The sequence below is a fragment of the Gopherus evgoodei genome, chromosome 2 (genome assembly GCF_007399415.2).
Source record: "Gopherus evgoodei ecotype Sinaloan lineage chromosome 2, rGopEvg1_v1.p, whole genome shotgun sequence".
NCBI lineage: Eukaryota > Metazoa > Chordata > Testudines > Testudinidae > Gopherus > Gopherus evgoodei.
This window is the reverse complement of record NC_044323.1, coordinates 2,624,340-2,648,112: the sequence shown is the minus strand read 5'-3', so window position 1 is coordinate 2,648,112 and position 23,773 is coordinate 2,624,340. Positions and strand designations below refer to the sequence as shown.

General features: G+C 49.1%; 1 pseudogene; it reads left to right on the top strand.

Moving 5' to 3' along the window:
• The window catches only part of LOC115647272, a 55,588-nt pseudogene that overhangs the window by 30,607 nt on the left and 1,208 nt on the right, over positions 1-23,773 (top strand).

Here is a 23,773-nt window from a genome sequence, read left to right as displayed (position 1 = left end):
GCCATACACTGAGGCAAGGTGGGAATAGAGGGCGGCGGTTCCCTAGGGAGGGGAGACCCGGAGAACAAGGGGTCACTGCCAGGGGGCAGCACCCTATGTAAAAGGAGACTGGGTCCAGGGAGGGACACGGAGCCAGTAGTTGGAAAGGTGGATCACCGGCCTGCAGAGGGCGCTCTGGACACTGGACTGAGCTAATTCCTGAGGATGACCAGTAGGAGGCACCGCGGGGGTGAGTCCGTCCGGTTACAGGTGTTAATGGGGGGGGACCTGGAGGTCTGGCCAAGCAATGCCCGGGGTGCCCTGGTTGTGATCCGTAGTCAGAGTCGGCACAGGGCACTGCGCCCTGACAATGGGGAGGGTACTCTGCCCGAGGCGCAGGACCCTAACCCGGTGGGGAGGGAACGCCCAGGGACACGGCTCAGAGAGGCTGCGGCCTCAGACCCAGCCAGCGAGAGAGAGCAGGTCCCCATCCCTGCCCCAGCTGCTGAGTTCCAGGCCGAGTTGCAGAAAGACCCCTCCTTGCGGAAGCACCGGGACCAGGCTGACCTTAGTGCGGTACAGACCATGAGGAGAGGTTGGAAGGAGAGGTTCCTGTGGGAGAAGGGGTTCCTGTACCAAGAATGGGCTCCCCCAGGGGAAGTGGAGTCGTGGGGGATCAGGAGGCAGCTGGTGGTTCCCCAGAAGTTTCGCCACAAGCTACTGTACCTGGCCCATGACATCCCTCTCGCAGGGCACCAGGGAATCCGGCGCACCAGGTAGAGGCTGCTGCAGAACTTTTACTGGCTTGGGGTCTTTACCCATGTCCGACAGTACTGCCAATCCTGTGACCCCTGCCAGAGGGTGGGGAAGGCCCGAGACAAGGGGAAAGCAGCTTTGAGACCTTTACCCATCATAGAATAACCTTTCCAGAAGGTGGTGATGGACATAGTGGGACCTCTCAGCAAAGTGACCCGGTTGGGGAAGAAATACATTCTGGTGGTGGTAGATTTCGCCACTCGCTACCCCGAGGCGGTGGCCTGTCCTCTATCGAAGCAGACACCGTGGCAGATGCGCTGTTGACCATTTTCAGCCGGGTAGGGTTCCCCAAGAAAGTCTTAACAGACCAGGGATCCAACTTCATGTCGGCCCTGCTCCGGTCCTTATGGCAGAAATGTGGGGTCCAGCACAACTGGGCCTCAGCGTATCACCCCCAGTCCAACGGGCTGGTGGAAAGGTTCAACGGGACACTAAATATGATGCTAAAAACATTTATGAACCAGCACCCGCAGGAGTGGGACAAGTACTTACCTCACCTGCTGTTCGCGTACAGGGAGGTACCCCAGGAATCTACTGGTGTCATAAACAGATAGTCAAGGGCTAATAGAACAGAAGTACTTCATGTCTCTTTTGCCTGTAAAGGGTTAACAAAATCAGTGAGCCTGGCTGTCACCTGACCAGAGGACCAATCAGGGGACAGGATACTTTCAAATCTTGAGGGAGGCAAGTTTTTGTGCTGTGCTGTTAGTGTTTGGTTGTTGTTCACTCTGGGGGCTCAGAAGGACGAGACTTGCAACCAGGTTTCTCTCCGATACAGGCTCTTATAAGTTCAGAATAGTGAGTACTAGGTAGATAAGGCGAATCAGGCTTCTGTTTGTTTTCTTTATTTGCAAATGTGTATTTGGCTGGGAGGAGTTCAAAGTTGTATTTTGCTGAAAGGATTTTAATTTGTACTTGTATACTTAGGCTGGGAGGGTATTCCCAGTGTCTATAGCTGAAAGACCCTGTAACATATTCCAACTTAAATTTACAAAGATAATTTTTACTGTTTTTTCTTTCTTTAATTAAAAGCTTTTCTTGTTTAAGAACCTGACTGTTTTTTTATTCTGGTGAGACCCCAGGGGACTGGGTCTGGATTCACCCGGGAATTGGTGGGGAGAAAGGAGGGAAGGGGGAGAGAGAGGTTAATTTTCTCTCAGTGTTAGGATTACTCTCTCTCTCAGGGGGAGAGAGAAGGGGGGGAAGGTGGATTTTCCTCTCCGTTTTAAAATTCAAGGAGTTTGAATCACAGGGATCTTCCAGGGTAACCCAGGGAGGGGAAGCCTGGGAGAGGCAACAGTGAGGGAAAGGGTTTACTTTCCTTGTGTTAAGATCCAGAGAGTCTGGGTCTTGGGGGTCCCCAGCAAGGTTTTGGGGGGGACCAGAGTGTACCAGGCACTGGAATTCCCAGTTGGTGGCAGCACTACAAGTACTAAGCTGGTAATTGAGCTTAGAGGAATTCATGCTGGTACCCCATCTTTTGGACGCTAAGGTTCAGAGTGGGGAATTATACCATGACAGACTCCCTATCCCCATCCAAATGTCAGGTGTTATTCCAGGAGCACTGACTAAAAATCGACTAGGCATACCAGGTAGTCTAATTTCCCAAATGTCTCGGTGAATTACCCAATCCCACATGCATCCTCCCCAGGGACCCGGCAGGATTCGGTATGTGGGAGCCCCCACCCCTCCAACCTGTCCATGTGCTTGGAAGAAGCACTGTGAACGTCCGCACTTCCACCCAGAAAATCTCCAAGTATGTCTCCGTGGCCACAGATCAGATGGTACTCCTGTAAGGGCAGTGGGCCACGCCTGGTGCTCGAGATCACTCCGAATGGCCATTAGCTGGTCATTCAGGAAATCCTGAATTTCTGAACATGCCAAATCCCATTGCAATGCCTTCCCAGCTTCAGTGATATTCTTCTTCCTCTCGTGTGCCCTCTGCCTCCCTAGCTGGAAAGGCAGGCAGGCCCGGCCCCCATTGGCTCCTCCAGTTGCTGGATGAGCACCCAGCATTTGGTTCTGAACATGCGGGATGAGAAGAAGGAACTAATCTTTAGCTAATGTTAAAGATTGGTGCTGTAACTCATTTGCTAAAACGGATTCCCAGTGCAAGGGGAAACAAAAGCAGATCAAGTACCTGAGTCAAATAACATGTAGGCACCCTTTACTAGAGGGGCCTCTGAGTTTTATTGGAAGCGTTCCATGGGAAAAGCCTGTGTGCTGTAATCTACCCGTGAGACTACAACTCCCATGATGCCTTGGGGAAAGAGAGGGAGACTTCCTCGTGCAGGGGGAGCAGGCGGGCAAAGGAGTGAGAATGCTGCCGTCGAGCTCTCTCCATACTTTGATTGAGCAGGGAGCCTCAGAGGCTGTTGGTGGCTTCACTGGAGCCTGGGCAGAGACAGCTGCTGAGCCTAGAGCTGACTGAGGTGGGCCTGCAGTGAAGGAACCGGAACCCTCACTTTTGTTTGGGAAAGTACTTGCAAGAGTATTGGGACTTATCTCCTTACAAACATTCAGTGGAGGTGTTTTGGTTGGCTAGCTCCCAGTACCAAAAGGGGAAGGGTCAATGGGAAATCAGGACCCTGAGACTGACAGTCCCCGGGGCAATGGGGAGAGGCCAATGCTCCAGCTCAGCCTGATTGACAGGGCGGGCAGGCTAATCAAGGAGTCAGGAGAGCAGGGGGGTCCCATCCTCTGTCTGAGCTGGAATTGCCTGAGTCAGACAGAGTGGGGCCGAGCTAAGGAGAGAGCAGGGGCCCAAGCTGAGCTGCTGGGAGCAGAGCTGCAGCTCTAAAGCCAGAGCACAGCCCAGGGATTGCAGATCCTGTGCTGGGAGCAGAGCTGCAGCGACCAGAGACAGAGGGGCCAGAAAAGCAGCCCAGTGAGCTGGGGGAAGAGCAGCAGCAGCAGCCATGCTGAGACAGAGTGGAGCTGGAGCTGGAGCAGTCCAGAGCTGGGTATGGTGAGCAGCTGGAGAGAGCAAGGGGGACCCTGGGCAGTGGGCCCAGCACAGGGAGACGCCTCAGCCAAGAGGCTCTACAGGCCAGACTTAGAGGGGGATCATAACCCTGACAAGGTAGGGGCGATGCTGGGAAGAAGAGTCCTGCCACCTAGAGCCTGAGAGCGTGTGGCCACCACCAGAGCAAGTGTCTTTTTTAATTGAATTTGATAATCACTTTAAACTGTGATAGGACAAAATGTTGTATACTTGTCAAAATCCTGGAATCTTCCTCCTTTGTTTTATTTTCCATTGACCATAATTCTTGTGATCTGATGTTGAGAGTGTTAGAATTTCATTCATGGTATGAAACTGTATAATTGTGAGATTTGCACAGTTTGGCTAGAGAAGCTCACATGGCAGGATTTTGGTCTGAAGTCTGAATTGAACATGTCTTTCTTACAGACAGCTGTACGTAGGTAGGGCCTTTAGAATCCTCTGGCGCTTAAGGACCAGTTTCTACATTACGAGTTATTGGGCATGAAAGACACTTGCAGTAGAGCAGTGGTCACCAACCGGTAGATTGTGATTGATTGGTCAATCATGAAGCCTCTGACAGTCGATTTCACTCCCCCATCTTGTTTTTTTCTTTTTTTTTAAGCTAAAGTTAGGCATCAAATAGAGTGGCATGCATGATCACATCAGACCAGACCCTTTCAAACCAGTCACGTTGCTAGCTAGGCCTGATGAGTTGACCCCCTCAACGTGACAGCTTCATAACTACATTTAAAATGGCACTTCTTATTGGTTGCAAGTGCAGAACTGAAAAAAAAAGAAAAAAGCTTATTGTGCATGGTGCACATGTCTACCGCTCGGAAGTGTTTCCTATAGATGACAGTGGTAGCTAGTAGCTAGTATTCTCTTTTTATAATAAAACACATGCCTAGCTAGCTAGCATTGACAATGAGTGATGAACCCAGGCCATCTAAAAAGAAACAACTTCCCTTTGGAATTGGAAAGTGAATTTCTGCTTGCAACAGTGAAAGGTAAGTGCGTATGTCTTTTATGTCACACAAGTATATCAATAAGTAAAAAGGGGAATTTAGAAAGGGATAGCAAAACAAGGCATAGGAAATTCAAGGACAGTTTCCGCTTGACTAGCACGCTCTGTACAAAGGGAGTTAATGAATTCAAGGCCATTTTGAAAGCTCAACAGTCATGTTTTACTAAACCAGCAGCAAAAGGGAAGGCCTCTACTGAAGCATCATTTCATGTTTGCCACCTGCTAGCAAACACAAGAAATTGTTTGCAGATGGAGAAGTATTTAAAGAAGCAATGATTGTGGCAACGGACTCCTTATTTAAAGACTTTAAAAACAAAGAGGAAATAATGATGGCAATCTCGAACATATCTCTCGGTGCTTCCACAATAGCAAGACGAGTGGAATCTTTGTCCAAAGACGTCTTTCAGCAACTACAGCAGGATTTGAATGACTGTGAATGTTTTCCATTGCACTTTGATGAATCAGTTGACATGACCGACACAGCATAGGTAGTTGTTTTTTTTTAATGGTTTTTAAGTATGCAACAACTAAAGAGGACCATCTGACCGTTTTGCCCCTTAAAGAGAGAACAAGAGGCGAAGATATCTACAATGAATTCAAAAAGTACATGCTTGAGAAAATCACTCCAAATCAAGAAAATCAAGAAACTTGTTTCAATCACAATGGATGGTGCACCTGCCACACTTAGCACACATGCAGGCTTTGTTGGATTTTGTAGAAATGATCCAGATTTTCCTTCATTTGTGAATTACCACTGTATAATCCACCAGTAAGTACTAGCGAGTAAAGTTCTGGACTTCTCACATGTAATGAAAATCATTGTCAGAATTGGAAACTTGATTCGAGCAAGAGCCCTCCAGCACTGCCTGTTTAAAACTTTACTTGAAGTGGATGCTGCTTATAGTGAGCTGCTCCTCCATGCAGATGTGAGGTGGTTAAGCAAGGGGAAAGCCCTGCAAATATTTTTGAATCTAATGCCCAAAATCATCACTTTTCTAAAATCAAGGAATGAAGTGTGCAATGAGTTAGTTTAACTTCTGTGCCAGGGAAGATAATGGAGCAGGTAATCAAAGAAATCATCTGCAAACACTTGGAAGGTGGTAAGGTGATAGGGAATAGCCAGCATGGATTTGTAAAGAACAAATCGTGTCAAACTAATCTGATAGCGTTCTTTGATAGGATAACGAGCCTTGTGGATAAGGGAGAAGCGGTGGATGTGATATACCTAGACTTTAGTAAGGCATTTGATACAGTTTCACATGATATTCTTATAGATAAGCTAGGAAAGTACAATTTAGATGGGGCTACTATAAGGTGGGTGCATAACTGGCTGGATAACCGTACTCAGAGAGTAGTTGTTAATGGCTCCCAATCCTGCTGGAAAGATATAACAAGTGGGGTTCCGCAGGGGTCTGTTTTGGGACCGGTTCTGTTCAATATCTTCATCAACGATTTAGATGTTGGCATAGAAAGTACGCTTATTAAGTTTGCGGACGATACCAAACTGGGAGGGATTGCAACTGCTCTGGAGGACAGGGTCAAAATTCAAAATGATCTGGACAAATTGGAGAAATGGTCTGAGGTAAACAGGATGAAGTTCAATAAAGATAAATGCAAAGTGCTCCACTTAGGAAGGAACAATCAGTTTCACACATACAGAATGGGAAGAGACTGTCTAGGAAGGAGTATGGCAGAAAGAGATCTAGGGGTCCTAGTGGACCACAAGCTTAATATGAGTGAACAGTGTGATACTGTTGCAAAAAAGCAAACGTGATTCTGGGATGCATTAACAGGTGTGTTGTAAACAAGAGACGAGAAGTCATTCTTCCGCTTTACTCTGCGCTGGTTAGGCCTCAACTGGAGTATTGTGTCCAGTTCTGGGCACCACATTTCAAGAAAGATGTGGAGAAATTGGAGAGGGTCCAGAGAAGAGCAACAAGAATGATTAAAGGTCTTGAGAACATGACCTATGGCCTAAGGAAGGCTGAAGGAATTGGGTTTATTTAGTTTGGAAAAGAGAAGACTGAGAGGGGACCTGATATCAGTTTTCAGGTATCTAAAAGGGTGTCATCAGGAGGAGGGAGAAAACTTGTTCACCTTAGCCTCCAATGATAGAACAAGAAGCAATGGGCTTAAACTGCAGCAAGGGAGATTTAGGTTGGACATTAGGAAAAAGTTCCTAACTGTCAGGGTAGTTAAACACTGGAATAGATTGCCTAGGGAAGTTGTGGAATCTCCATCGCTGGAGATATTTAAGAGTAGGTTAGATAAATGTCTATTAGGGATGGTCTAGACAGTATTTGGTCCTGCCATGAGGGCAGGGGACTGGACTCGATGACCTCTCGAGGTCCCTTCCAGTCCTAGAGTCTATGAGTCTATGAGCTGTCAGACAATGCATGGCTGCTGGACTTCGGGTTCCTTACTGACATAACGTCCAAATTGACTGAGCTGAACTGCAGACTGCAGGGAAAGGATCATAGGCATGCGTACGGGGCTTGCCAGGTGTGCCCAGGCATACCCTAATGTCTCAAAAAACCAGCGGCTTTGCGTTTTAATTTAATCGCATGATATGCTCTTTTAGTTTTAAAGTATTGATTCTTGTATTATGCTATAAGTGCCAAATTGCATAATATAGATGTTGTAGAAATGTATGGAAAGCCCATGTTCACTCGCAGCATGCGTCCCCACTGCTGCGGCGCCACATTACCACTGGTCCTCCCCTCCTCCTCCAACTACTGTTCTAGAAAATTCTTTGACCTATATAAGCAGCCGCGTCAGGCGTGCCCAGCGCAGTGTCTACGGTGTTTAGAATCTTTGTCGCATGTACTCTACTGAAACAGCATAACAAGCCCGTGGCTTTACTTTTTAATTCAGTCGTATGATACCCCTTTTTAATTTTAAAATATGGATTGGTTCATTGTTAAGATAAGAAAAGGAGCAGACAAAGTGAATTATAATGAATGTGCTGACAGTAGTGCAAATACCTCAGACTCCTCGGTTAAGAACTTACATGAAGGTAATGCCGCCACCAGTTCCAGTGCGTGCAATAAACTGAGTAATGACCAACAGAAACAGCCTTTGTCTCTTAGTTCAGGTCAGCGTAGTTCCTATTCAAAGCCATCAAACGTTCCAGTGCCGTAAGAAGGACAAGGCGAGTGAGGCTCTTGCCTCAGGCGCCCAAAGAGGAGGGAGGGGCGCAAGGGCTCACCTCCACCCCAGAGCACGGAGAAGCAACCGGCGGCGCGCTCAGGCCCAGGGAGGTGGAGGCGGAGCAGAAGTGAGCTGGGGCAGGGAGCGCAGGGCCAGCTCTAAATTTTTTGCCTCTGCCCCAAGCAAAAAAAAAGCGAGGGGGGACAACACTGCCGTGGTGCAGCTGGAGGAGTGAGGCACGATGCAGGATGTGGCTGGAGGAGCACGGGGCGGGGGAGGCGCAGCATGGCTGCGGCGCACCTGGAGGAGCCAAGGAGGCGGGGGGTGCAGCATGGAATCATTACTACAAAAATTAATTAATCCATGTTCTCTGTACAGCACATTCATGGACACGTAGCCAAATGTTGCTCTTCCTACCAGCTAGAGAAGCAAGGACTGTGTATTTGAATATGCACAGCCTATTAATGCAGTAGTCCAGAGTGAGATCATGGCAGGTGTACCCAAGTCATGATTTCATACACTGATAGTCAGCAAGAGCACCGACATGGAAGCAAAAAAAAGTTTAATCTTCTACATTGTTTCAGTCTCAGAACGATTTCAGCCACAATGCAGTTGCTGGCATTATCCGGTTAACTGCATGCATTGCTTGGCATATTAAAGATGTCATCATGGAATTCTATGTGGATTTCAAACAGGATCTACAGCGAATAGCGATGTTTGCTAGCAGGGCCAGCTCCAGGGCCAGCTCCAGGGGTTGGGAGGAGCCGCAATCAGCACTTCTACCACCACCGCTTCATTATTCTGCAGCAGGTCCTTCCCTCTGAGAGGGACTGAGGGACTCGCCGCCAAAGAGCCAGACGTGCTGCCCCTTCCCATTGGCCACCCCAAGCACCTACTTGCTGCGCTGGTGCCTGGAGCCGGCCCTGTTCGCTAGAGTGCTGTAGTGAGAGTGGGATCCCGTGGGTCCCACAGGACCCGCTGCCATAATAGTGGGAGCAGGTAAAATGTACTTTATTGCAGGCAGAATTGGATGGGGGGGCAGGGGGAACACACGACTGCAGTAGTTTGCGGGAAAACACAATGCAAGTTTAGCGACACCTGCTGTTTAAGTTGTCCTCGTCATCTATCACTTAGTTTGAGCCTCTCTTTAAAATTTACTTCTATCGAACACCTAGTGCTCTGAGCAGTTTTTCTGTTAAACGTTTTTCAGAAAGCAGTAATATCCTGACATAAAAATAACTTGAATTATATCTTTCCAAGTTCTAAAAACAGTGAAGTGGTTTAAAAAATTCCAATTTTTAGAACAATTTACTTTTTATAATCATTACAAAAAATCTGCATCATTTAAGGCAAAATTGTGGTGCAATTTATTTTGACATTCTGTAATAAACACGTGACAGCAGTTTGTCATAAATGGAATTTCAGCACCCCTCAACCATCCATGACCTTAGTAACGGACACGTTAGACCTGGGTTGGGGGCACCACCTAGGAGACAGATATAAAGGAACTCAGAGCAGTGAGACTTGTCGCAACCTTAAACCCACGCTCAGATTTCCGGTCTGGCTGATTATCAGTCAGAACAGAGCCATGTGCTACAATGCAAGCGTGTGATGAGCAAAGGAGTGGTGTGTCGGGTGCAGCCCCTGCTGACGTAAAGGGCACTAGCCCGGAACCTGGAAGGCAAAGGAGCTAGGAACCAATCCAACACTGACACGAGTAAGGGTCTCCAGATAAAACTGTGTCCTGCGCCAAAACGGTAGGAGTGCCCCCGTATTAGCTGAGAGGCCTGATCACCCTATCAGCCAGGGTCTCCTCCGGATTTCGCCGGCTCGTGTTTTGTCGTGTCAGAGTCACATCCCACCAATTTGCCATGCGCTTGGTGTCTGTGCTGCTGGTCAGTTGCATCTGAAGTGTGGTATGTGCATTTTAATTTTGTAAATATTCCATTTTGCCTAGTCTCTTCCCCTTTGTTCCCTCCTTTGCTCAGTATAAAGTTGTGTGTGTGTTTTTGTTTTTTTTATTCTGATATCTTTAGTTGATGAATTACCCTTTCCCGGTCCAAGTTGTAACTCATCCCCCGTTACTAATCCAGTCAAAAATAATAAACAGCCATTTGGCTTTAAGTTCCACTCTTTTGCATTCCGTTGTTCCTCCCCCCCATTAAACACTTACTCGAACCTCATTTGTCTTGGTCATGGCGTCATGAACAGGATGGGGTGAGGGAAATTTTTCTCCGCCACCCACACATTTTAATTGTCCATGGCGAACCAAGGCTACTGACAAAACCCCCGATGATGAGTTTAATCATCTCCAACATCATGTTTTGCTCGATCGGGGGCACCCTGAGGCAATTAGCTGGAATTGTATTATTGGAGTCAGGTACTCGAGCCAAACCTATACCGTTATCCTATCCATCGGTGCTGCAGGCTGTCTTTTAACATGTCACATGGGCCTTCGGCTAACCCCCACAGAGGCCAGTTATCGACCGACTTGCACCAAGTCCGGGGGAGCCGGTGCTGGGACTGATCCAGCGCGCTTGTGGAAGGATGCCCAAAAGGTCTTAAAAGCGGTCGGGGGCACCTATCCACCCACCATTAACCCAAGGCTCCCGAGCAGGGGCCCCGCACATGAACTGGTAATTCAGCTTATTCAGGAATTAGAGGACGGGAAAGTATCTAAAAAGCTTTGCCCCGACCAGTATAAGCCAGAAGCCGTTGCCAGTGCCTATCATAAAATCCTAGGTCTGGCCCTGGATAAATTAATTATTTTTGTGGGGGCTCTAACCTCCACCACCCGGGAGATAATTGAGACCCCCAAGGCTCCCGATGCGGCCCAACCACCACCTGAAACCCCCGAATCCTCCCCTCCACCATACCCGTTAGCTCCCAGTTTATACCCAGCTCTACCACCCCCACCCCTCGAGGTGAACCCAGAAAAACCAAACCCTAGCCCTGTTGAGGCCATGCCAGTGCAGTTAACATGTACTAAAGTGGACCCAACTGGAGCACAGAATATCACCTACGAATGGCGTACCTGCAGCAAAGCGGAGATGAAGGAGTTCATTAGTGACACCAGCCGAGAACCAAATGAGCCGGTGTTCGCTTGGTTAGGATGGCTCATCCTAGAACTCGGCCAGGAACTGATCGACCAGGAGGAGGCAACCCTACTCTCCCGAAGTGCCTCCTGGTCTAGAGGAACTGTCCGCAGAGTACTTCTTACCACCCCGGTCTGGCCCATTTCCGTCCCGGCAGCCGCATACTTACAAGTGCAGAACAGCCCCCAAGCATTCCAGCTTCCCCCAAAGGATATTTCTACCCCCCACAGTTTAATCTATACCATGGCGGGGGCATCCCTCATCTGGTGGGATCCTGTACAAATACCACTGGGTTTGACGCAAGCACAGCAACAATTACGTCCATTTCAGGCCTATTGCTACATCATTGACCCTGCTGGTATCCTCATACATGAACAAGTAGTAGACATAGCACTCAATAGTAGTCCCCTCGGAGACACAAGTACATTGTTATGGATGCGAGGTTTTCAAGGCCGACCGGTCACCTCACTGTTCCAGGCTATGGATCACTTGAAGTGGCCTAGCCCCCAACCCATAGTGGCCACATGCGCAGTAGCCCCCGAGGCTAAGCCCAAGTATCCCAAAAGATCTTATATAGAACGAAAAATCTTCGGGTTCCTACTCAATAAAGGGGGGCTTAGCAAGGATGCCACCTGCAAATTAAACCCCGCACAACAAAAAGAGCTGGCCATAACCTTGGGGTGGGAGGACCATCCAGAGGGCCCACATCAGGAAAACGATGTAAGACCAGGTGTGTAATGGCGGCCAACACCCGGTCTGATAACTCCAGGCCGTATTTTCCTCTAGTTACCCTTGACAATCAGGAGGTCCAGTTTTTATTAGATACAGGTGCCCAGGTATCTATCATTCCCCCATCCATACCCCATAAGCGTACAGGTCGCATCATTCATGCCCAGGGGCTCAACAGTATCGAGTCCCGGCCCGAAGCCAAGGTAAAGGCTATCCTTCGGGGCACCCCCGTCCAGTTTACTGCCCTCTTGGGAGATCAGGCCATCCTTGGGGTGGGTGAGTTAAAAACTTTCAAATTAGCCCCAGTTATCATTCACACCCTACCTATCGCCTCAATCGTTAATCCTCACGAACCCAGGGCAAGTAACCCAACCCCGTGGAAATACCAACCTATCCCCACTCCCCCCCAGGAAAAGGCCTCCATTAGTCAACTCCTAGCTCAACTCAAAAGCGCTCGACATATCTGTCATGTTACCACCAGTCGATATCTATCTAGCGCATGGGGCATTCCAAAGCCCCACAAGCCTCATGAGTTCCATATCGTTATCGACTACCAGTCAGCTAACCAACATATCGAAGCTATTGCATTTGTAAGCCAGTGGGATCTACCCACAATCGAACGTGTCCTACTTAACCAGCAGGCCAAGTGGGCATGTACCCTCGACTTTAAAGACATGTTCTGTCAGATACCCCTTTATGACCCACAAGGACTTCTCAATTTTGCGTACGAGGGCGCCCAGTATCAGTGGCGGGTCTGCCCCCAAGGGTACCGGAATTCATCTGCCTGCGCTACTGAGGCCCTAAGTCGGACCCTTCAAGTCGTTTCACCCCACCCCGGGTTCGAGGTCGTTCATTACATAGATGATATTCTCATCTGTGGCCCCAATTCCGGCACCGTTCAAACCGTCACCGATCAGGTCCTTCAGGCCCTACATAATGACGGGTGGGAGGTTAGCAGAGCAAAGAGCTGCCTACTGCCATCAGTCTCATTTCAGTTTTGGGGGTTCAATTTTTACCACCGAGCTTTCCTCCCGGCCAACTTGCTTAATGCTCTTTTCGTTGTTCAGCAATTCGCGAAAAGCAAAAGGCTACTCTGGACCGAGGAAGCTGATCAGGCAGTAAGCGGTTTAACAGCATGGCCCCATTCTAACCCAATCCTACATCGGTGGGACCCCAAAGACCCAGTTCTTATCACATTGTCAGTCACAACTCACAGTGTAAGTGCCGTCATCGCCCAGGAAAACCACCAGGTGTATCACAGTGCCCACACCTTTAATGGTCCGGAGTACCGGTACAGATCGGTGGGACACATGCTCCTTGGAGTCAAACTGGCCGCCCCTTGGGCTAAATTGGCTCATGACAAGCTCCAGGGCCCCCATGTACAGCTCAGTCCCTGGCTGTCGTTTACTCCTGTGATGCAGTAGGGACTGTCTGTGTGGGAGTGGGAGAGCAGGGGAGGACTTTAGGGGATGGACGATGCCAGGGCCTGTAACCTGAGTTAGGTAAGGGAGGGGAAAGGTCAACACCTTTGCCCGGGAAGGGGACAAAGGAAGAGAGTGGCAGGACGGAAGCAGTTTGAGTTTGGGCTTGGGGCTGTGTGGGCGGAATTCAAGGTATCCTAGCTAGGATCCAAGCACCCTGAAAGCCCAGAAGGATTCGGTGGAGGGGTTCTGACTGTGCCTGCAAGCTCTGCTGTAACCTGTGTTCCTGTTGTCCAATAAACCTTCTGTTTTACTGGCTGGCTAAGAGTCACTGTGGGTCCCAGGAAGAGGGGTGCAGGGCTAGACTCCCCCACACTCCGTGACAACTCCAGCTTCACAGTTTCACGGGTCATCAGCCACCTGGAAGAAGCTAGTGTTCACAGCACAGGAGGCCTTTGGTCAGTGGGCTTTCTGCTCAAGTCCCACAGCTGAAGAAGATCCCAGCCCAGCTGAGCTCAGTGTGTTTGACCCATGGATCGTGTCCGACGGGGGCACAGCCCCCTCCCCCTGCACTGGTATTCTCTGCCAGCAGTGTGAAATGTTCCGAGCTGACCTTCTCCCTAGCCATGTTTCGGCCCAATTAGCCGAAGTTCAGGGGATATTTTTAGCCGCCTCCCACCCCACTTGGGCTCATCCTTGCACTCGGGTTGTCCTCGGTATTGAGTCTGCTTACGGGGTATCCATCCTCACTCATGAGGGACAGCTGCACGCGCACAAGGACCTATGGGAGCAAGTCTTCACCCTCATGCCTAAAACTAAATTACCCTGGTTTGTTACCCACTGTCCCTGCCACTGACCAGACAGGAATCCACTCCATACCACCCTCGACCAACGTCTTCGGATCTTTAAGGCCGAGACCCCCAGTAGCCCCGAGGTGTCTTCTGCTACCCTCACTGACCCCCGGGACCCCTTTTTAACGTGGATGCACAAAAAATGGGGGCACCTACCTGGACGAGCCCTCCACCAAATTCTCACAGCTCACAGACACCACAAAGCAGATCTAACTTGTCAACACTGCGATGAAGCCATTCATGCCTGTCACACCACACTGCTCAACCTGTCCATGGCCAGCCCAGTTACCCTACCACTCCTTCCAGACCTCATAATGCAGGACCACGGCAGTCTTCGCCACCCAGACCTGCAGGCCCTTCACTTCACGGCATGGCTCCTGCATGGCTGAACAGATCGGAGTTACGCTGTTACGCTCCGGTACAGCATGTTCTCCTAAGGAGCAGAAAGCCTTCCACTCGTTCAACGTACCTGGCCAAGTGGAAACGTTTCTCCTGCTGGTGTACAACGCAGAATGTTACTTCTTCTGAGGTCTCGATCCCCGCTGTTTTGGACTACCTCTGGTCTCTTAAACAACAGGGCCTGGCGATATCTTCTCTGAGGGTGCACTTGGCGGCTATCTCCACATTCCATCCCGGAGAAAGTGGCCACTCCATGTTTTCCTATCCCTTAGTTACTAGATTTCTTAAGGGCCTGGAGCGCCTCTACCCCCCAGGACGCCGCCCTGCCCCCACCTGGGACCTCAACTTAGTCCTAAGCAGACTTATGCATCCGCCTTTTGAGCCATTGGCGACTTGCTCACTCCTGTACCTGTCGTGGAAGACAGTCTTCCTGGTGGCCATTACATCGGCCAGAAGGGTCTCTGAACTTCGAGCGCTTACGGTGGACCCACCGTATACTGTCTTCCACAAGAACAAGGTGCAGTTGCAACCTCATCCGGCGTTCCTCCCTAAGGTAGTGTCGGCTTTCCATGCCAACCAGGACATCTTCCTCCCGGTCTTCTTTCCGAAGCCTCACTCTTCTCGATGGGAGCAGCAGTTGCACTCCTTAGATGTCCGTAGGGCGCTCGCTTTTTATATTGAGCGGACAAAGCCCTTCCGGAAATCCCCCCAGCTGTTAGTGGCAGTCGCTGAACGGATGAAAGGTCTACCAATCTCCTCCCAGAGGATCTCCTCTTGGGTAACGGCGTGCATACGCACATGCTATGACCTGGCTCATGTCCCTTCGGGCTTCATCAGCCGCCTTCCTGGCCCACGTGCCTATCCAGGAGATATGTCACGCAGCGACCTGGTCATCGGTCCACACCTTTGCTTCGCACTATGCTCTGGTCCAACAGTCTAGAGATGATGCAGCCTTTGGCTCAGCGGTTCTGCACGCTACCACATCTCACTCCGACCCCTCCGCCTAGGTAAGGCTTGGGAATCACCTAACTGGAATGGATATGAGCAATCACTCGAAGAAGAAAAGACGGTTACTCACTTTTGTAACTGTTGTTCTTCGAGATGTGTTGCTCATATCCATTCCAAACCCGCCCTCCTTCCCCACTGTTAGAGTAGCCGGCAAGAAGGAACTGAGGAGCGGCGGGCCGGCAGGGGTATATAACCGACGCCATGGCGGCGCCACTCCAGGGGACGCCCTGCTGGCCCACTGAGTGTTGCTAGGGTAAAAAAGTCTTCCGACGAACATGCACGCGGTGCACGCACCCTGACTGGAATGGATATGAGCAACACATCTCGAAGAACAACAGTTACAAAGGTGAGTAACCGTCTTTTCTGAAGTGTTCAAGACTGTGAGTGACTACATTAACAACAAATGTGGATTGGATTTCAAGTTTTCTGTAGGCATATGTTCTGATGGCGCTGCCACAATGACAGGACGGCATTCTGGAGTGGTTACCCAGATTAAGGCGCTTGCACCCAAATGCAAGTTGATGCACTGTTTCCTTCACCGAGAAAGTCTTGCAACAAAAAAAAATGTCAGTAGAACTAAACAGTGTACTCAATGAGGTCTTGAAAATTGTGAACCATGTAAAGGTGAATGCTATAAATTGTAGACTATTCGCTGCATTATGTGATGATATGGGAGCTGATCATAAACAGCTCCTATCTGCATGCCGATGTACGTTGGTTATCAAGGGGAAAAGTCCTGTTAAGAGTATTTGAGCTCCGAAATCAAGTTGCCGAGTTTCTTCAGGACAAAAAAACAAATTGGTCACAATTGTTCCGAGATGTGGACTGGATAGCCAAGCTGGCTTATTTGGCTGATATCTTTGCCATCTTTAATTATTTCAACACCTCTGTGCAGGGAAGGATGGCTTTGAGACTTACAATGGCAAATAAGATCGACAGACAGAAACAAAAGCTAGAAGCATGGAAGAGTCAAGCGTCAAGAGATTGTTTATGACATTTCACAAATTAGCAACAATCATCGCCGATGCAGGCAAAGACCTTAAATGTTACATCTCTAACAAACGTCATCGGTGAACACTTGACAAATTTGGCAGAACGTTTAGAGTTTTACTTTCCAGCAGAAGATGCAGTGGTGAGCTGCAGACAGTTCGCACTGGTTCGCTAGAACCGGTTGCTAAAATTAGATGCCGGTAGAGAACCGGATGTTAAAGAGTCAGGCAGGTAGAACAACTCTGGTCCGTGGGCTGGATGTGGCCCATGGGACCGCCCTGTCCCCCACCTGAGCCCCGAGGATTCCCTGCCTCCCCTCGCCCTGCAGAGCCGCATCGTGGTCAGCCCGCCAGCTCAGCTGAGCTCCAGCTTCATCCTGCTGTTTTGAGCGGCCGCCAAAAGGTAAAGGGAGGCTGGGAGCGGCTGGGAGCTTCAGGGCCGCCTGGGGGCAATTTGCCCCGGGCCCTGCAGGGGCCCCCTGCCCAACGAGGATGCCCCTCCATCCCCAGCCCCTCCCCCACAGAGCCTCAGTGACCAGCCGCAGCTTTGTCTTGCTGCTTTGAGCGGCTGCCAAGGCAAGGGGGGGCTGCGAGCGCCAGGGCCAACCGGGGGCAATTTGCCCCGGGTCCTGCAGGGGCCCCCTGCCCCATGAGGGGTTGTCCCCAGCCTCTGCCCTGCAGAGCCGCAGTGGCCCCCCGCTGGCAGCTGGGAAGTTCAGCTCAGCTGAGCTCTAGCTTGTCTTGCTGCTTTGAGCAGTCGCCAAGGTTGAGCGGTCGCCAAGGTAAGGGGGACTGCGAGCTCCAGGGCCACCTGGTGCAGGGCAGGGGACAGCAAGTGGGGCAATTTGCCCCAGGCCCAGTAGGGGCCCCCTGCCCCACAAGGATGTTCCCCCCCTCTGGCCCCCACTCCACCTTCCCCCATCCCCTGGCTCAGAGCATTGTGCATTTTTTAGTTCGGGGAGTGCTGTAGTAGGGTCATGTGTATAGCGTGTGCACCGGACAGAGTTGTGTGTTGCAGGATGGCTGCGTAGCAGGGGAGTTGTGCGGCTGGGAGAGGGTCTGCACAGTAGTGGGTGAGGGCTGGGGGTTGTGCACTGAGGAGGGATGTATAATACTTGGTTGTGCGGTTCAGGTCACTTATGGTGTGTATGGGAGGAGGAGGGCTGTGTACAGTGTGTTATGGTTGTGTTGCTGGGGCTGAGGTGCTGTATGCTCTGCTGGGCCTGCATAGGGTTCTTGCAGCACAACGGATTGTTTGTTGAGTGTAGTGTAGACGGGCTGTTGTGCAGTGGTTGTGTAGCTGGCGTACCTTGGGTTGGCTGCCTAGGACAGGATGTGGGGGGGGCTCCTTTTTCCTCCAGGGGACAGTCAGCCCCCAGTTCTGCCTCTGGGTGGGTTCAGATCTCTCCTGCAGTAGCATTTGGTAAGGCGAGCGGTGGCTAGCAGGGCAGGGTCCGTGTTCCCGGGTTAGGGTGGCCAGATGTCCCGATTTGGGGTTTTTTTTCCTTATATAAGCTCCTATTACCCCCCACCCCGTCCCAATTTTTCACATTTGCCGTCTGGTCATCCTACCCCAGGTAAGCCAAATGGAGCAGACTGTGCCCGGGTAGCACTTGGCAATGTTGTGCCTGGTGGCCGTCTGGGGCTGGCTGGCAGCAACTAGCTGTGGACTTTGCAGACAGTTGCTGCAGCCGTTCAAGTATCTGCACACACATTGTCTAGGTCACTTTCTGCAAACAAGCTGCCTGTTGCAGTTCTCATAGCCCCAAGTGGACCCCAAAGAACCCGTCAAAGACCCAGAGCGCTGCTGGATAAGTAAAAATTAAAAAGGCAGCTCTAGCCAGGGAAGGGATTCTCACTGGGCACGGGGCCCGATTCGGGGGAATCGGTGGAATCACCCTAAAGCCGGCCCTGCCGATGTTTGCTCACCCCAGTCTAGTTTATTATTTTATTAACAGGGTCGCACTTGCCTCATTCGTTAAATTGATATACGCATGTGAGTCAAATGTCATCGCTCCCAAAGTTCATCTTGTTGAGATAGAGAGAGAGAGAACATCTTGTTTCTTGTGTTAATTAATTGAAGTCGCATTTGCCTTGTTCATGCACTTGTGCAACTGTTTTCTACACGACCAGTCATAGTCGGTCTGTTTGTTTCTAGTAAATTGCATGTGATATTTCAGTGTGTAACACTAACTGGACTGTTATTCGAAGATTAAAGTTTTCTATTCAATATTATTTACCCTTCACAAATGAAATGCCAGAAAAGCATTAGTGATTGGTTTTCCAGTAAAAGGACAAAATCATTAGTCAGTAGTTCGAGTAATGAAAATAATGATTTAATTACTGAAAATGCTAATGACAATAATTTTGGTGATGAAAATATCTTAAAAGTTGAATCACCTGAAAATGTGTCCACAACGGAAGAGGATTTACATGATTGTGAAAATGTAGTACCTGATTGTTGGAATTCTGAGCAGGCACAAATTTTTTAAAGAAATACATTGGCTTGATAATTGAAGGCAAAAAACTTGGCTGTTCCAACTGTGCAAAGATGTCACATTTGGGGTCCTTGGAGGAAAATCTCTACACATTTCTTCGGAATGGCAGAAGTGTACTATTAAATCAGCTGGAACTGATAAAAATGTTCAGCAAGCTTCATTAAGAAAAAAATGAAGGAACATTTTGAATCAAGCTCTCATTTGAGAGTTATAAATATTTTACATGAATCTAAAAAAGAACCTCTCACTACAGTGATTGATAAACTTACTGAACAAAATATTGCAATAACCAGCAAAATTGTCAACATCGTTTACAGGTTAGTAAAAAGAAACCGAACAATGTCAGATATGGAGGATGAAGTAGAGCTACAAATTAAGAATTAAACTGATTTAGGGAACTGCCTATAATCTCGATTTTCAGCCATCAGAATCGTAGAACATATTGCTGAATTAATAAGAAAACAAATTTTTAGTAAAATCACCGAAAACTATTCAAAGATTTGTATTATTGATGAAGCTTCTACAATTTCAAGTAAAACTGTGCTTGTAATTCTTCTAAAATGTGAACTACAAGATTCTTCACCAACAATTTTTCTCAATTTAGTGGAATTAGAATTAACGAAAGCAGAAAAAGCAGCAAAGAATCCTGTGGCATCTTATAGACTAACAGACGTTTTGGAGCATGAGCTTTTGTGGGTGAATACCCACTTCCTCAGATGCATGTAATGGAAATATCCAGGGGCAGGTATATATATGTGTGCTAGCAAGCAAGCTAGAGATAACGAGGTCAGTTCAATCAGGGAGGATGAGGCCCTGTTCTAGCAGTTGAGGTGTGAAAACCAAGAGAGGAGAAACTGGTTCTGTAATTGGCAAGCCATTCACAGTCTTTGTTCAATCCTGAGCTGATGGTGTCAAATTTGCAGATGAACTGAAGCTCAGCAGTTTCTCTTTGAAGTCTGGTCCTGAAGTTTTTTTGCTGCAGGATGGCCACCTTAAGGTCTGCTATAGTGTGGCCAGGGAGGTTGAAGTGCTCTCCTACAGGTTTTTGTATATTGCCTTTCCTAATGTCTGATTTGTGTCCATTTAACCTTTTCCGTAGAGACTGTCCAGTTTGGCCGATGTACATAGCAGAGGGGCATTGCTGGCATATGATGGCGTATATTACATTGGTGGATGTGCAGGTGAATGAACCAGTGATGGTGTGGCTGATCTGGTTAGGTCCTGTGATGGTGTCGCTGGTGTAGATATGTGGGCAGAGTTGGCATCGAGGTTTGTTGCATGGATTGGTTCCTGAGCTAGAGTTATTATGGTGTGGTGTGCAGTTACTGGTGAGAATATGTTTCAGGTTGGCAGGTTGTCTGTGGGCAAGGATTGGCCTGCCACCCAAGGCCTGTGAAAGTGTGGGATCATTGTCCAGGATGGGTTGTAGATCCTTGATGATGCGTTGGAGGGGTTTTAGCTGGGGGCTGTATGTGATGGCCAGTGGAGTCCTGTTGGTTTCTCTCTTGGGTTTGTCTTGCAGTAGGAGGCTTCTGGGTACACGTCTGGCTCTGTTGATCTGTTTCCTTATCTCCTCATGCGGGTATTGTAGTTTTGAGAATGCTTGGTGGAGATTTTGTAGGTGTTGGTCTCTGTCTGAGGGGTTAGAGCAGATGCGGTTGTACCTCAGTGCTTGGCTGTAGACAATGGATCGTGTGATGTGCCCGGGATGGAAGCTGGAGGAATGAAGGTAGGCATAGCGGTCGGTGGGTTTTCGATATAGGGTGGTGTTAATGTGACCATCACTTATTTGCACCATGGTGTCAAGAAAGTGGACCTCCTGTGTAGATTGGTCCAGGCTGAGGTTGATGGTGAGGTGGAAGCTGTTGAAATCATGGTGGAATTTTTCCAGAGTCTCCTTCCCATGGGTCCAGATGATGAAGATGTCATCAATGTAGCGTAGATAGAGAAGGGGTGTGAGTGGACGAGAGCTGAGGAAGCGTTGTTCCAGGTCGGCCATGAAGATATTGGCATATTGTGGGGCCATGCGGGTGCCCATAGCAGTGCCACTGATCTGGAGATATATATTGTCATCAAATTTGAAATAGTTGTGTGTAAGTATAAAGGCACAGAGCTCAGCAGCCAGTTGTGCTGTGGCATCATCAGGGATGGTGTTCCTGACAGCTTGTATTCCATCTGTGTGTGGGATGTTTGTGTAGAGAGCCTCTACATCCATGGTGGCTAGGATGGTGTTTTCTGGGAGGTCACCAATGCATTGTAGTTTCCTCAGGAAATCAGTGGTGTCGCGGAGATAGCTGGGAGTGCTGGTGGCATAGGGTCTGAGTAGAGAGTCCATATATCCAGACAGTCCTTCAGTGAGAGTGCCAATGCCCGAGATGATGGGGCGTCCAGGATTTCCGGGTTTGTGGATCTTGGGTAGTAGATAGAATAACCCTGGTCGGGGCTCTAGGGGTATGTTGATTTCTTCTGGTGTTAGTGTAGGGAGTGTCCTGAGTAGATGCTGTAGTTTCTTAGTGTATTCCTCAGTGGGATCTGAGGGAAGTGGCCTGTAGAATTTGGTATTGGAGAGTTGTCTGGCTGCCTCCTTTTGATAGTCAGACCTGTTCATGATGACAACGGCACCTCCTTTATCAGCCTCTTTGATGATAATGTCAGGGTGGTTTCTGAGGCTGTGGATGGCATTGCGTTCTGCACGGCTTAGGTTGTGAGGCAAGTGATGTTGTTGTTCCACGATTTCTGCCTGTGCATGCCGGCGGAAGCATTCAATGTATAGGTCCAGGCTGTCATTTCGACCCTCAGGAGGAGTCCATGTGGAGTTCTTTTTCTTGTGCTGTTGGTGGGAGGGCACCCGTGTATCAGTGCACTGTTCAGTGTTGTCCTGGAAGTATTCTTTGAGTCGGAGACGGCGAAAGTAGGCTTCCAGATCGCCACAGAACTGTATCATGTTGGTGGGGGTGGCAGGGCAGAAAGAGAGTCCCCGAGATAGGACAGACTTTTCTTCTGGGCTGAGTGTGTAGTAAAGCAGAAAGTATTTATAATGCTTTTGAGACATACATTAACTGATACAGAATTTGACACAGATTATTTAAAGAAAAATTTAATCGGATTTTGTTCTGATGGCACTAGCACCATGCTTGGACATAAATCTGGAGTTGCTACAAGACTGACTGAAGATTTTCCAAACATTATAATTTGATATTGTTTGAATCATTGGCTACAACTGGCTTTAGATGATGCTATAAATTATATAAATGAAATAAACCATTTCAAGATTTTTTTGGACAAGATTTATGCAATTTTTCATCAGTCAAATAAAAGTCAGTTTGAACTTAAACAAGTTTCTGAAGAACTGTATATTAAAATCATCAAAATATGCCATGATTTTGGTCCACAATGAGCTTCTTGTAGCCTTAGAGCTGTCAAAGCGGTCTGGAGAGCATATCCAGCTCTTCATATTTACTTTTCCAAAAATCAGAAATTTTCTGGCATGGCAAAAAGATTGAAAAACAAAGAATTTTTAAAAGACTTGGCATTAATGATTGACATTTTGGATGAACTTGCATTATCATCAAATGCACTGCAACAAGACAATTGAGTTTAACAAAGGCAGATAAACTAATCAAACGAACGATTGGTTTTTTTCAGACAATTAAAAGATAGTTTTAGAATACACGAAAATAAAATTAATGAAATGATAGAAAGTGATGCTTTTAAATGCATAGAGTTTGAAGATAATGTAAGTGTAGCGAGGCGGTGTTGTTCCCCTCCCCCTCCGGGAGGGTCGAGCCCCGTCAGTCATCCATGGGGGCGGGGCCGCCAGGCAGAAGTCCCGCCCCTCAGAGGGTCAGGCGGTGACCTGGAAGAATAAAAGCCAGGCCCCAGCCTTCAGGTGCAGGTCTGCCACCGGCAGGAGCAGACGTGCCTGCCGATGCCCGTAGCTGGGAGACTGCCCGAGCCAGAGGCGGAAGCCAGGAGCTGCCAGAGCATCCCTGTGGTCGATACGACGGGGAGCCGCCGGAGCGCTCTCGAGGCCACTACGACGAGGAGCTGCCAGAGCTCCCTCGCCCCTACTACGGCCCCGAGGAGCCCCCAGACCAGGCTTGGCCTGCATTCCCAGAAACATTACCGGACCTGCCGCCCAGCCCGGACTGGGAGGAACTGATGGTTCTGGACGTCCCCGGAACGGAGGCCCCGGACCAGGTAAAGGTACGGGGGGAGGTAGGAAGTAGCCCGGGGGCGCCTGACTCCAGTCAGGCTGCAGAGCTAACTTTGCCAATGTCAGTGTGTTTCGGTCAGGACCCCCACTGACCACCAGTAGCGGTGACAGCTGCTACCAGGGCCCCGGGCTGGAACGCAGAGGAGTGGGTGGGTCTGCGTTCCCCCTGCCACCCGTATCCGGGTGGCAGACTCCCCCTCTCCCCGGCCTAAGGGCCAGAGCTGATTGTACTCTGTTTGGTGCCCCGCCTGAACCAAGGGCTTGGCCCCTTTTGACTTTGCCACTGCTCTGCCCTGCCCCAAAGGGCCAGAGCTGATTGTAACTGCAGGGACAAGCTTCCCCAGGGCAGGACCGCAGGCCCGAGGAACGGCCCAGGGACGACAGTGAGGCTGGTGTGGCTCCCCTCCCCCTCCGGGAGGGTCGAGCCCCGGCGGACCCCATCTACAGTAAGGTTTAAATCACTGCAACGAGACAAAGTAAGAGTGCATTATTGAAAAAAATGAAGGCAAGATTATTAAACGAAAAGCACATTAAATATAAAGAAGATAATTTAGGTCATTCTCATAATACACCTAAAATAGTTGAATTATTCAATGTTATGGATCCCACTTCATG